Source organism: Humulus lupulus, chromosome 8 (genome assembly GCF_963169125.1).
Source record: "Humulus lupulus chromosome 8, drHumLupu1.1, whole genome shotgun sequence".
In the NCBI taxonomy this organism is placed as follows: Eukaryota; Viridiplantae; Streptophyta; class Magnoliopsida; order Rosales; family Cannabaceae; genus Humulus; species Humulus lupulus.
The window spans coordinates 14143027-14154327 of NC_084800.1; the positions used below are offsets into that span (position 1 = coordinate 14143027).

The window sequence follows — 11301 nt, forward strand, 5'->3', positions numbered from 1 at the left end:
AATTTACACATCATTTTATCAATACATAAAATATAATAAAAACATAAATAAATTTATTATTAAATATAAATATATACTTATAAACCTAAACCCTAACACTTGTCTCTCAATAAATAAGAAAATTTTTGGATAAAAAAAATCTGAAACATCTCTTTCCCTCTTTTTCCTTTATCTTCCCCGAAACCCTCTTTCTCTCTCTCTCTCACTACTGTGTTGCTTCTGCCAGTCCCGAACGGCCATCGTCCCATCGTTGGAGCCGTACACGCGCCAGCCCAATCGAACCGTCGGCCCTCGAAACGTCGACCCCCGCGAGCTCACCACTGTACGCGCTACCCAGGGCTGTTAACCAACGGTCCGAAGTCGTCCGCCCCTTGCACTTTCCGGTGAGATTCCGACTACCCCGAGCCTCTTGTTTGATGAAGGGCACGGGGAAAAGGTGCAAAAATGTATCATTGTGAAAACCATAAGTCATGTGCCACTCGTTCCTTGTTTACAGTCAATATAGGTATGTATGCTCTCCTTATCTCTAAGTACAACTAACGTATGAAGTTACGGCATATTTGGTTTTGCATATAACTGTTATTATTTCTAATATTTGAATGTCTGGAACTAGAACTAGTTCTGTAATTGACATACAGAGAAAAGACACTAGTGAATGTTGACAAAGAAAATATATTTTAGTTGATTCATTAATATACTGAAAGAAAGAATTGGGCAGTTGTATTCATCATTATTTGTGTGTTAATTTATGACACTGATCTATAAAATAGTAAAATCTCAAGTAGTTGGGATAACGGTCTTTGAGTTTGAAATGGATTTTAATGTTTACATCTTGGTTAGCTCGAATATGATCGTTTATCAGTGTTTCAACACTCATGCTAGATCATGTTTTGTTGGGCATTTTACCTTGTAAGCTGTGTAATGGACTTGAAGATTGTTACTTGAAGGTTGATCTACCAATAAGTTACTCTGTGGTGAACTAGTTGCATTCTTTGCATTCTCACTACTTGGTTGGCTCAGCCCCTTCTTTATGCAGCAGTTTATTTTTGTTTGCTTTTCTTGAGCTCTAAAATAAAGCATTGGAGGAGGTGTACATGTTTCTTCTGTAACTTTATTTGTGTTATATTTCCCTGATTGACTCTTGTTATAATTAACCATTGCATTAATAAGGATTCTGTCTTTGTACCAGGTAAACGCTATGAAAGAGGTCAAGAACATGTTGATTTTTCCACTTTTGCAACGAAGGTCTGGGCTTGTGGTCTTCCTCGTCTCAAATGCAGGCTCAATGGCGGGGATGGGGATCTACGGACGTTGTGGGGGCTTTGGGAACAGCTGGGTTTGATCTCTCTCTCTCTCCCTCTTACACTCACGGTAACTCACATCTCTCCCATGGTATCTCTCTGTTGTTATATGTAAATATGATATATATATATATATATTGCTGCTGAAAGTGATATAGTTGATAGCACATTCTAACAACTTTGGGCAATGGGAATTTAAAGGAAGTCATAAGGCTTCCTCCTGGTGATGATTGTAATGAATGGCTAGCTGTGAATAGTAAGATTTTATTCCTGTTTAGTAGAATAGGATTAAAAGAACTATTCGTGTGTTGGTTTTTTCAACTTAGTCCGTTTGTTGTTTATACTGTAGCTGTGGACTTTTTTAACCAAGTGAACATCCTCTATGGTACTCTCACTGAATTCTGCACTCCAACTAGTTGTCCAGTCATGAATGCTGGACCAGTGTGAGTACTCAACCAAGTAGATTCTTTTGGCTGTATTGTGTTTAGAACTCGAATAGATCATTATTCCTTGTCTGTTTTCATTCTTGGTAGATACTCGTATAAGTGGGTTGATGGGGTTACCACAAAAGAACGAATAAAGGTCTCTACTCCAAAATATGTTTAAGTACTTAATGGATTGGATTGAAGTTCAGCTAGATGATGAGTCAATATTCCCTCAAAGATTGGGTTAGTAAAGTATCTAGTTGAAAGCTTGAAACTCTTTTTTTTTCTTCTTCTTCATAATCTTAACTCAAGTTTTTCTTTCCATGTGCTCCTTTTCCACCCAATTTCCCAGATGTGGTGAAGACAATCTTCAAGAGGTTGTTTCGTGTGAATGATTTTTTAATTTAAATGCTCATATGTTTTTTTTGTTTAATTGTATTATATTTAAGTAGTAAGAATCAGTGATGAGTTAGGGGAGTAGGACAAAGCATCACCCAAAAATTAAATATATAAATAATATATGTTAAAAATTACTTTTATATAATCTTTTTGAAAAATAAAAAAATGATTCCCTAACTTTTTGCTTTTCACTACCTATACAGGTATTACTAAAGTGGCTTAATAAAGACTCACATTCATAACTTCTTTTGTTTTTTTAGTAGTATAATAAAATGTAATATATAATTGCTTTGCTAGTTGTTTAATGTTTGCCTTCGTCTCTATTCTTGAATCCGTTCTTGAACCCAGAGGCCTTAGTTCATCTTCATGAACCCAGTTGCCGTCGTCTCTATTCTTGAATTCGTTCTTGAACCCAGAGGCCTTCTTCTCCGTTGTTGAACCGAGAAACCTTCACCTCTTTTCTTGAACCCAGACGCCTTATTTCTGTTATTGAATCCAAACGCTTTATTCACTGTTCTTCAATTGAGATACCGTATGCTCACTATCATTTTTTATGTTTTTATCTTTACAATGTTTTAACTTTCTTTTATTTGTTTTCCTCATTGCAGTGGCTGGTGGGTTTGAGGTATTGATTGCAGCAACGAGGTTTGAGGTGTTGATTGCAGCGATGGGGATTGAGGTGTTGATTGTAGTGGATGTATTTGTAGTTTCGGTATGCAATATTGAGGTATACTATGATTTTATTTATTATAAATTCCCAAAATCTGAAGGATTGGTGATGAATATATCTATATGAGGCAAATCTGAATATTTGAAAATATGTTGTTGATTGATTTTGTCTTTGGTAATTTTTATTACGGCATATCTAATTTTTTTAAATATGGTTGCTGGTTTTGGCAATTTTATTATGAGGCAATCTGTGGTTTAATCACTGTCTTGGGCAAGTTTGAGTTTGGATTCTTTTTTATATTATGTATTTAAAGTTGGTTTATAATATGGTTTTGGGGTGGGTTGTTATATATTTAACAGATTTTTATTGATTTGCTCAAGTTTGCAATTGATTTTAGATATGTTTTGAGAATAGTTTTATGAACTTTTTTTTTAAAAGCCAATTTTGAATATATTGTGGTGTTGATTATATTAATTTTTATTATCTTAGCCAAATCTGAATATTAGATATGTGTGTTGATTTGGGTGATTTTTATTATTAGTGGAAAATCAAAATCTTTGATTATGTGTATTGATTTGGATTGTTTTTATTATTTAAGGCAGTCTGGATTCAAACATTGCTATGAATATGTGATTTTTTGTCTTTCTAATTATATGATTTTGTGTATTCAAAGTTATAAACACAATACCTTTCTTCAGCTCTTAAACAATTGTATTTTTAATTGATTTTATGGTTATGGTTTACTTATTTCATTTTTGAGACATTGTGTAGACGTGCACTTTTTTCTTGTCAATAAAGAGCCATAATAAGTATGACTAGCTAATGTGTTAGTGATTATGACATTTGATATGTCGTATTTTTAGTTATATTGGCATTCTATGTATGTCATAAATGCCCATATTTGGTCATAATTAGTTTTGAAATACTGATGATGATTTGGGAACATCACATATAGTGTTTGGTCTTTGTTATTCCCTGTTTTGGAGTAGCTTTTGGTTCTGTAGCAGAGACAGATAGAACAACAAGGTATATGATATCATCAATAAATTGATACTATGTTGCTATATTCAGATTTGGAGATTTTTTTGTACTTTGTTATTGATATTGATATTCAGATTTAGGATGTAGATTAATTTAATAAGCTTACTGCATTAGTGAATCTGATTCTTTGTTCCTGTACTAAGATTTACTAATTTTTTTTATGTTATGATATTTGTTTTTCATATTTAGATATTTGCTTTTTCATATTTCTTTGTTTTTCTATTTCTAAAGTTTTGCATTAATCTCAAGTGTTTCTCTATTTTTAGCATGCTCTGCATTCTGGTTTGTAGGGTGAACTTTGTTTTTGGAGAGATAACTAGTTTTTGAGTTTACGAGTTTTGTGTGTTTGAATCTGATTTTTATTCTGTATACAAATATGTTTTGAATCTGATTTTTTTAAAGTGTGAAAATTTTGTGTTTGGTATTTGATTTATGTATTATGTTCATTGATTATATATATGAATCTGTTATTCTTTTTAAAAAGGAGAAGAGACATCTACTTTTTATTTCAAGTTTTTTTATGTTAAACTTTGAATCTAGTTTGTATTATCTTCATCATTGTTTACATGTTCATATATACTGCATATGAACTTCTTTGTTTTATCACATGAATTATAATTTTCGATGCATATTGCCTATTAAATGTAGTTTTGAATGTTGACTTATATTTTCTTTTTTTGATTTGGATTATTATGCTACTTTGATTTTTTTTTTTTTTTTGCCTGCGATGTTGATAAATGATTTTATTTTATGTTGGTGATTATGGGACTTGATGTGCTCATATATTTGTTTTTTAATATATGCTGGTATATCAAGTGTCATAAATGCCCATAATGATAAGTCATATTTTCTGAAATCCTTATGATGATTAAATTGAGGATAATTATTATGTTGAGATTAATTATATTTTCCCATTGTTGCCAACCCGAACCCCACCTCCAACCATCGTCGGTGTCCACCTCACAAAGCCATCATCGACATTCACAAGTTCGAGAAAAATGATGCTCTTTAGTAATAATCTCAAAGTCAAGAATAGACTTGTTGATATTTTTTATGAAATGTAATTAGTTTAACACTCATCTTTAATAAGCAATGAATATTTTATAATATATGTTTGTTTATTTTATTATTAATGTTAAATAATTTATTTGAGTTCGGTTCGTGAGTCACAAGATGATTCTTAGTTTATTTACAATAATTTACTAAGGAATGAACTTTATGAAGTTTTTTTATTTTTGTAAGGGTAACCTTAAAATGATAACTTTATGACTTATTTTAGTATTGAACATTATAAAGAATTTTAGCATTAAACATTTTATTATTGTATGGTTTTTTTCTAGTTTATTTCTAATATATAGAACATTTATAATAATTGTTATTATCTTTTACCTACACATAACCATTACATTTGACCAAAATATAAATTTTGTAATAAACCAATAAAATCATGCTATGTGGGCTAATAAAATGACCCCACATGGTCCAATAATATCGTGCCACGTAGACTAATAAAATGATGCCACGTGGTCTATATCAAATGATGACATATGTACTAATTATCAAACGACACGTGGACAAATTATTGTTTGACACGTGGAGCAACCACAAGATGCCAAGTGGCGATATTGATGTATGCCACGTCATCAGACACATAAAACTATGGAAACCATGTCAGCAGACACGTAGGATGCCACGTCGATAAACACGTCATCCGCTGACTCATCAATTGATTTATAACTTAGTGGGGTCCACAGATTCTTTTACCTACCAGTATTAATAAGTGTAGGTAAATACTCTTTCCCCACTAACTTTTACTTACCAATCTCTACCAATTCAATATTGGTAGGTAAACCACATTACCCACCATTAGGCTAGTTTTACCTACACTTACAATTGGTAGGTAAAGACCCCATTTTCTTGTAGTGTATAAGTTCTCAAAGGAGTGATCAAAGAACTAGGGTTCTCTGAGTTTCACAAGCCTGAGAGAGATAAACAATACAATCGTAATACAATAGCTCTAATTCTCTTGTAAGTGTATAGCTTTAATCAACCAAAAGCCAAAAGTCCCTCCCTTGAGCTATTTCTCTCTATTTATAGGCTCAAGGAGGATTACATGAATTTGTTACAGATATTCTCTCCTAATTAATCGGATAATCAGGAATCATCGGAGATAATCTCGGAATTGATTATGATTTACCCAAGATCATCTTGAAATATGCGGAGTGTACGACCATGCTGGTCGTAAAGAAACTTCAAATGTTACGCCAGGAGAATCTTACTGGTCGATGGTCGAGCGGACCTTCTGCCAAGTGTCAGCCACGTGCTAAAAAAGTCTGCCACGTCACCCGTGCCTGTTTTTTGGATAACATTTGCCCCCCAATTTTATTTATTAAGACCAGTAATAAATGAACTTTAAGGCAAACGACTCTTCGGTTACACCACCCAATCTGTCAGAGTCGTTCGTGCATTCTTGGAAAAAGAAACCTACCCCTGCGTCTGTCGGGAATTTCATGGCCAGGTCCCATATTGAGGTGACGGCCCGAAGGTCAACCAGTATGGGCCTTCCGATTACAACATTGTACGCCGAAGGACAATCGACTACTATGAAAGTAGCGAGTAATGTCCTGGTAGCAGGCGTTGTACCTGCTGTTACCGGAAGTCTGATTGACCCCGTGGGGGCGAGTCCCTCACCAGAGAAGTCGTATATTGTTTGGTTGCAGGGCTCCAAGTCCTTGACGGACAACTTCATGCGTTCCAGCGAAGATTTATACAAGATGTTAACTGAACTTCCTGTATCGACCAGTACTCTCTTTACCATCATGTTGGCGATTTGAACATCCATGACCAGCAGATCGGAATGCGGGAACCGGACATGCTGGGCATCGCTGTAACGCCCTGGATACCCCAGAACAGTTACGATGAACAGTGAACCAGAAATTTGACTCTTTATCCGAGTCCTTTGGTTAAAAACGTGATCTAAGTGCTATTATGAGGTTAAGGTGAAAAACCAGTAAAAAGGAAATGATACATTTCATTAAGTAAATAAACTGCTCATAAGCCTTTCAAAATGTTTACAAGTAGTTTGTAACACAAAAGAGTCACTACTGTTTCAAATTTACAGTCCCCGCCGGCCTAAGCGGCAAAAATAGGGTAAACCCCTAGTCCCTCTGAGAACTCCTTGACCGTGGTGGTCAAGCGGCCCTGTATGTACACAACATCGCCCAAGCTCTCCACTCAGGGTTGGGTGAGCTTCTCTTTCCCTTTACCTACACCACAAAGCACCCATGAGCCAAGGCCCAGCAAGAAAACACAATAGAGCATGATATAATATCAACAACAATCATAATAACCATTCAGGACTATCAGTCCAAGCAAATAGGTGAAAATAGTCAAAAGTCACAATAATGAGCATAGCTCCCTCTAGCCATGTGATGATAGGGTCACCAGGGCTTAACTGGTAAGTGATTCTTTCATAAGTTTGATCAGGACAGGTGCATGGTGATTGGTCACCAACATAACCTTCCTCTCGACTCTAGAGTCGTAACTATGGACAACGTCCCCTAGCCATGTGACAAACAGTCACCGGGGTCATATACCTTGGCTAAATGCATCTGGTCTTAGACCAGGCAAGCGCTTATAAGTTCTTCGACCTTAGGGTCGGTCCCGCACTAATGCCATAGAGCTATTCAGTGCATGATCATCGACTTTAGAGTCGGTCCCTGACTAGTCAGTGCCATAAACAGGTAATCAGCGTTCACTAGCATTTAATATGCAATCCATGTCCACATATATCAACCAACATGCCTCAATAGCCAAACCATGCATGTCATATACCTATACAGGGTGCAACTGTATTCATACACTGTTTTCTTACCTCTGGTTCGAGTGATAGTTATTATATGAACGACCCCTGAGAACGATCAACCTTTAAATTCCTTGACGGTCACCTGGTCATAACCAAAATATAGGATTCATCAATAAAAATGATAACAGAGGGTTCCCAAACCAAAACCTAGCCTCTGAGACATCAAATACTACCCAACCGGGTACTAGGTTCAACCCCGAGGCCTAAGGTTTGAATCCCCAAGCTAAAAACATCTTTTTGGCTAAAATTGCCCTGATGGGCCGCGACTCACCCTCCTGACAGAGGAATTTCCACCTTTAAAGCCAACATAGGCCGCGGCACACCATAGCCAGGCCGCGGCTCATTTCGCAAATCATCCAAGAAACCAGCACGCACCAGCCAACTCTCCCCTGCGTTTTCCCTTGGAACCAACCCTTCGAACCAACTCCAAACCTCCTCCAAACACTCAATTTAACCTCTAAACATCACCCATAACTCACCCTCATCAAAACCCAATCAAACATACACAAAAACTCCCCTTGATCCCCACTTTCTACAACAAAAACCATAAGCTGAAAACTAAAAGGAAAACAGAGTAACACCTGAAACCAATGACTAAAACTCACCTCAAATTCAGATTTGAACCTCCTTCAATGGTTGAACTAAGTCCACCAACCCAGCCTTTGAATTTCCTAGCTTAAAACCCCACCTTGAACTCAAGAACACCAAAGAGAAATATGGAGAAAAGTAACGTACGGGAAGGAAGAAGGAAGCCCTGTTTCTGTTCTGTTTATTCCACATACTTCTATAGCCAACTAAAGGGTAATATAAATCCCTCCAAATGACTAAAATACCCTTAAGTCACTTTAAGCCTCTAAAACCATTTTAAGGGTAAAATTGGTACTTTCTGCTTATCCCGTTAATCATAATTAACGCTTCCCAATTCCTGGTAATCTCAATATCCTCAAATACCAATAATTCATATCACGTTACCCTATAATTCCCGGTAACGCTCTAATCATTAAAAACACCCTGAGACTCACCCCGAGCCCCGAGCTCAACCCTGTTATGACCAAACCGATAAATCATGTTTAAAGATCGTCTCATGCCGAAATACTCATACCAATCCACATTATAATGTGGTCTCACAATATATCATAAACACGCAAACATATATTCAATTATACCATCAACGGGCCAAATTACCAAAACACCCCTGTAAGCAAATGTGGACCCACATGCATGCATTTAACATCATATTATAATATAATTCTCATAAACATGCATAAACACATTTAATGGCATAATTAAACAGTTATGGCCCTCTCGGCCTACTAATCCAGCCATTAACCATAATAGGGAATCTGGGGCATTATAGTCGCTATCAGAGAAGGTTATTTCACCGTCCTCTGACCGAGCCTTCTTTGATGCCCGGTCCTCCACAGTCATCATCTGGATGTCCTGATCGTGGCGTAGGGTCTGAGCATATCGTTCCCTTGCCTTTCTGCTGTTTCCCGCAAGGTGCGGGCCTCCATAGATGGTGAGTAAAGTGCTAGCTACGGGAGCAGGCTGCAAAGGTGGTGAGCGTTGGCGTGCAGGCGCCTGCTCGTTGCCACCTGGAGCCTCTCGTTGGGAAGTTCCTGAGGCCCGTACATATCTCCTCAAGTGTCCTTGTCTGATAAGGAACTCGATTTCATCTTTCAGCTGGTTGCACTCATTTGTATCGTGTCCGTAGTCGTTATGATAACGACAAGACTTGGTAGTATCTCTTTTCGAAATATCCTTTCAAATGGGAGCGGGTTTCTTGTAAGGCACACTGGAACTCGTGGCCTGATACACCTCTCCTCGAGACTCGATAAGGGCAGTGTAGTTAGTGAACCGTGGTTCATAACGGTTGCCCTTAGCGCGCTTGTTCTCGGAGGTGGAAGGTTCATTATGGGGTCTCTTCCCTCCATTCTTGCCGTTCCCATTGCATTTACCGTTGCCGTTGGGTTTTGACCCATTGGTGGCTTTGGCGGGTTCTGCAGTCCCTTATCTTTGTCTGGGGGCTTTCCCTCACTGGCAATGGCATCTTCGAGCTTGATGTAGCGATCAGCTCGATCTAAGAATTCTTGGGTAATCCTAACTCCATGCTTCCTGAGGCTACTCCACAAAGGCGTACGATGCCTAACTCCTGCAGTTAGGGCCATCATCTTGCCCTCATCTCCCACTGTTTTAGCTCCAGCTGCTGCTCGCATAAAGCACTGGACGTAATCCTTCAGTGGCTCTCCTTCTTGCTGGCGTATCTCAACCAGCTGGTTTGCCTCAGTTGGGTGCACTCGACCCGCATAGAATTTTCCGTATAATTCATTTATGAACATCTCCCAAGAAAAAATACTTGCAGGAGGGAATTTGAAAAACCACTCCTGTGTAGCATCAGAAAGTGTTGCAGGAAATAACCTGGACGAAGCGTCTTCGGACACTTTCTGAATGTCCATCTGTATCTCAAACTTGTTGACATGAGATACCGGGTCACCATACCCGTCAAAGTTTGGAAGCGTGGGCATTCTAAACTTGCTAGGAGTTCTGCCACAGCTATCCTTTGAACAAAAGGAGTGCCTCTTCTCCTGTCGTACTCGATATGAGACGTCCTTCCCCCGACCAGCTGTTGTACTGCTTGGTTCAGGGCATCTATTTGGGCTTGCACGGCATCAGGAATCGTCGGGGCCTCTGCTGCTAGGGGAATGTACTCGTCGCGCTGTCATTGAGTACATCCCTTAAGTCTTCTTCTCTTCACCGTTGCTCGCTTACTCCGAGCCGGTTAAGGACGTTGTTTTGTCGGGGCTGCCCCCCAGCGTTACGTCTCTCTTGTTGGTCTTCCCTAGGCGGTGGGCTTCTGCCCTCACCTCTCTCTTCGTTTCTCTGACCGGCATTTCCTCTGCCTGAGTCGGCCTCATTGTAACCATGGCCATCTCTGAAACTGGATTGGCTATGGGGGGATCGACTGTCCCCTTGGTTGCCTCCTCGTGCTGGAACTTCCCGAGCGTTAGAGGGTGGCCTGCATTGGTCGGTAGGTCCCCGTGCATTATCATGCCATGGGGGGGCCCAGACCGCAAAGCTTATCTCTGAGTTCCTTCTGTTGCCAGAACTACGGGGCTACTGCCCAACCCTATTCTGCCTTGGCTGTGGGGGATTGCCTCAACCAGCCTGGGATGGAGGTTGCATCTCAGGATCTCTTGGTGGGACATCATCCTGAGGCATTGGTGGCTGCTCGGGCCTTTGAGGGCTCGTCGGCTGGATTAGGGGGCTAGGATTGGGACCCCTTTGGGGTGGCCCATTTGAGGGTTGATCAGGCTGTGAGGCAGGTGCAGCCTGATTCCTAGCCAACTGCAGGGCTGCTTCGAGGGCTGCCATGGCCTCCCTCTGACGACGGTCCATCTCCGCCTGTCTTTCACTTAGCTCCTGGCGCTGTCGCTCTATCTCTTGCTGCTGTCGCGCCATAATCTCCGTAGCACTTTCCTGACTGGCCCTCAGATTGGCCAATTCATCTTGCAATACCCCCGGGGTATTTCTCAGCGTCTAGGAATCCATTTCCTCCTCATCAAATTCCAAATGTGACTCATTTTCAGCCATGTTTGGGGG

At 39.3% G+C, this 11301-nt stretch overlaps 1 pseudogene; it reads left to right on the plus strand.

Annotated features, from left to right (window-relative positions):
* The first annotated feature begins 444 nt into the window (after positions 1–444).
* Positions 445–3923, plus strand: LOC133795056 (maintenance of ploidy protein mob1-like; annotated as a pseudogene).
* Positions 3924–11301: the final 7378 nt, after the last annotated feature.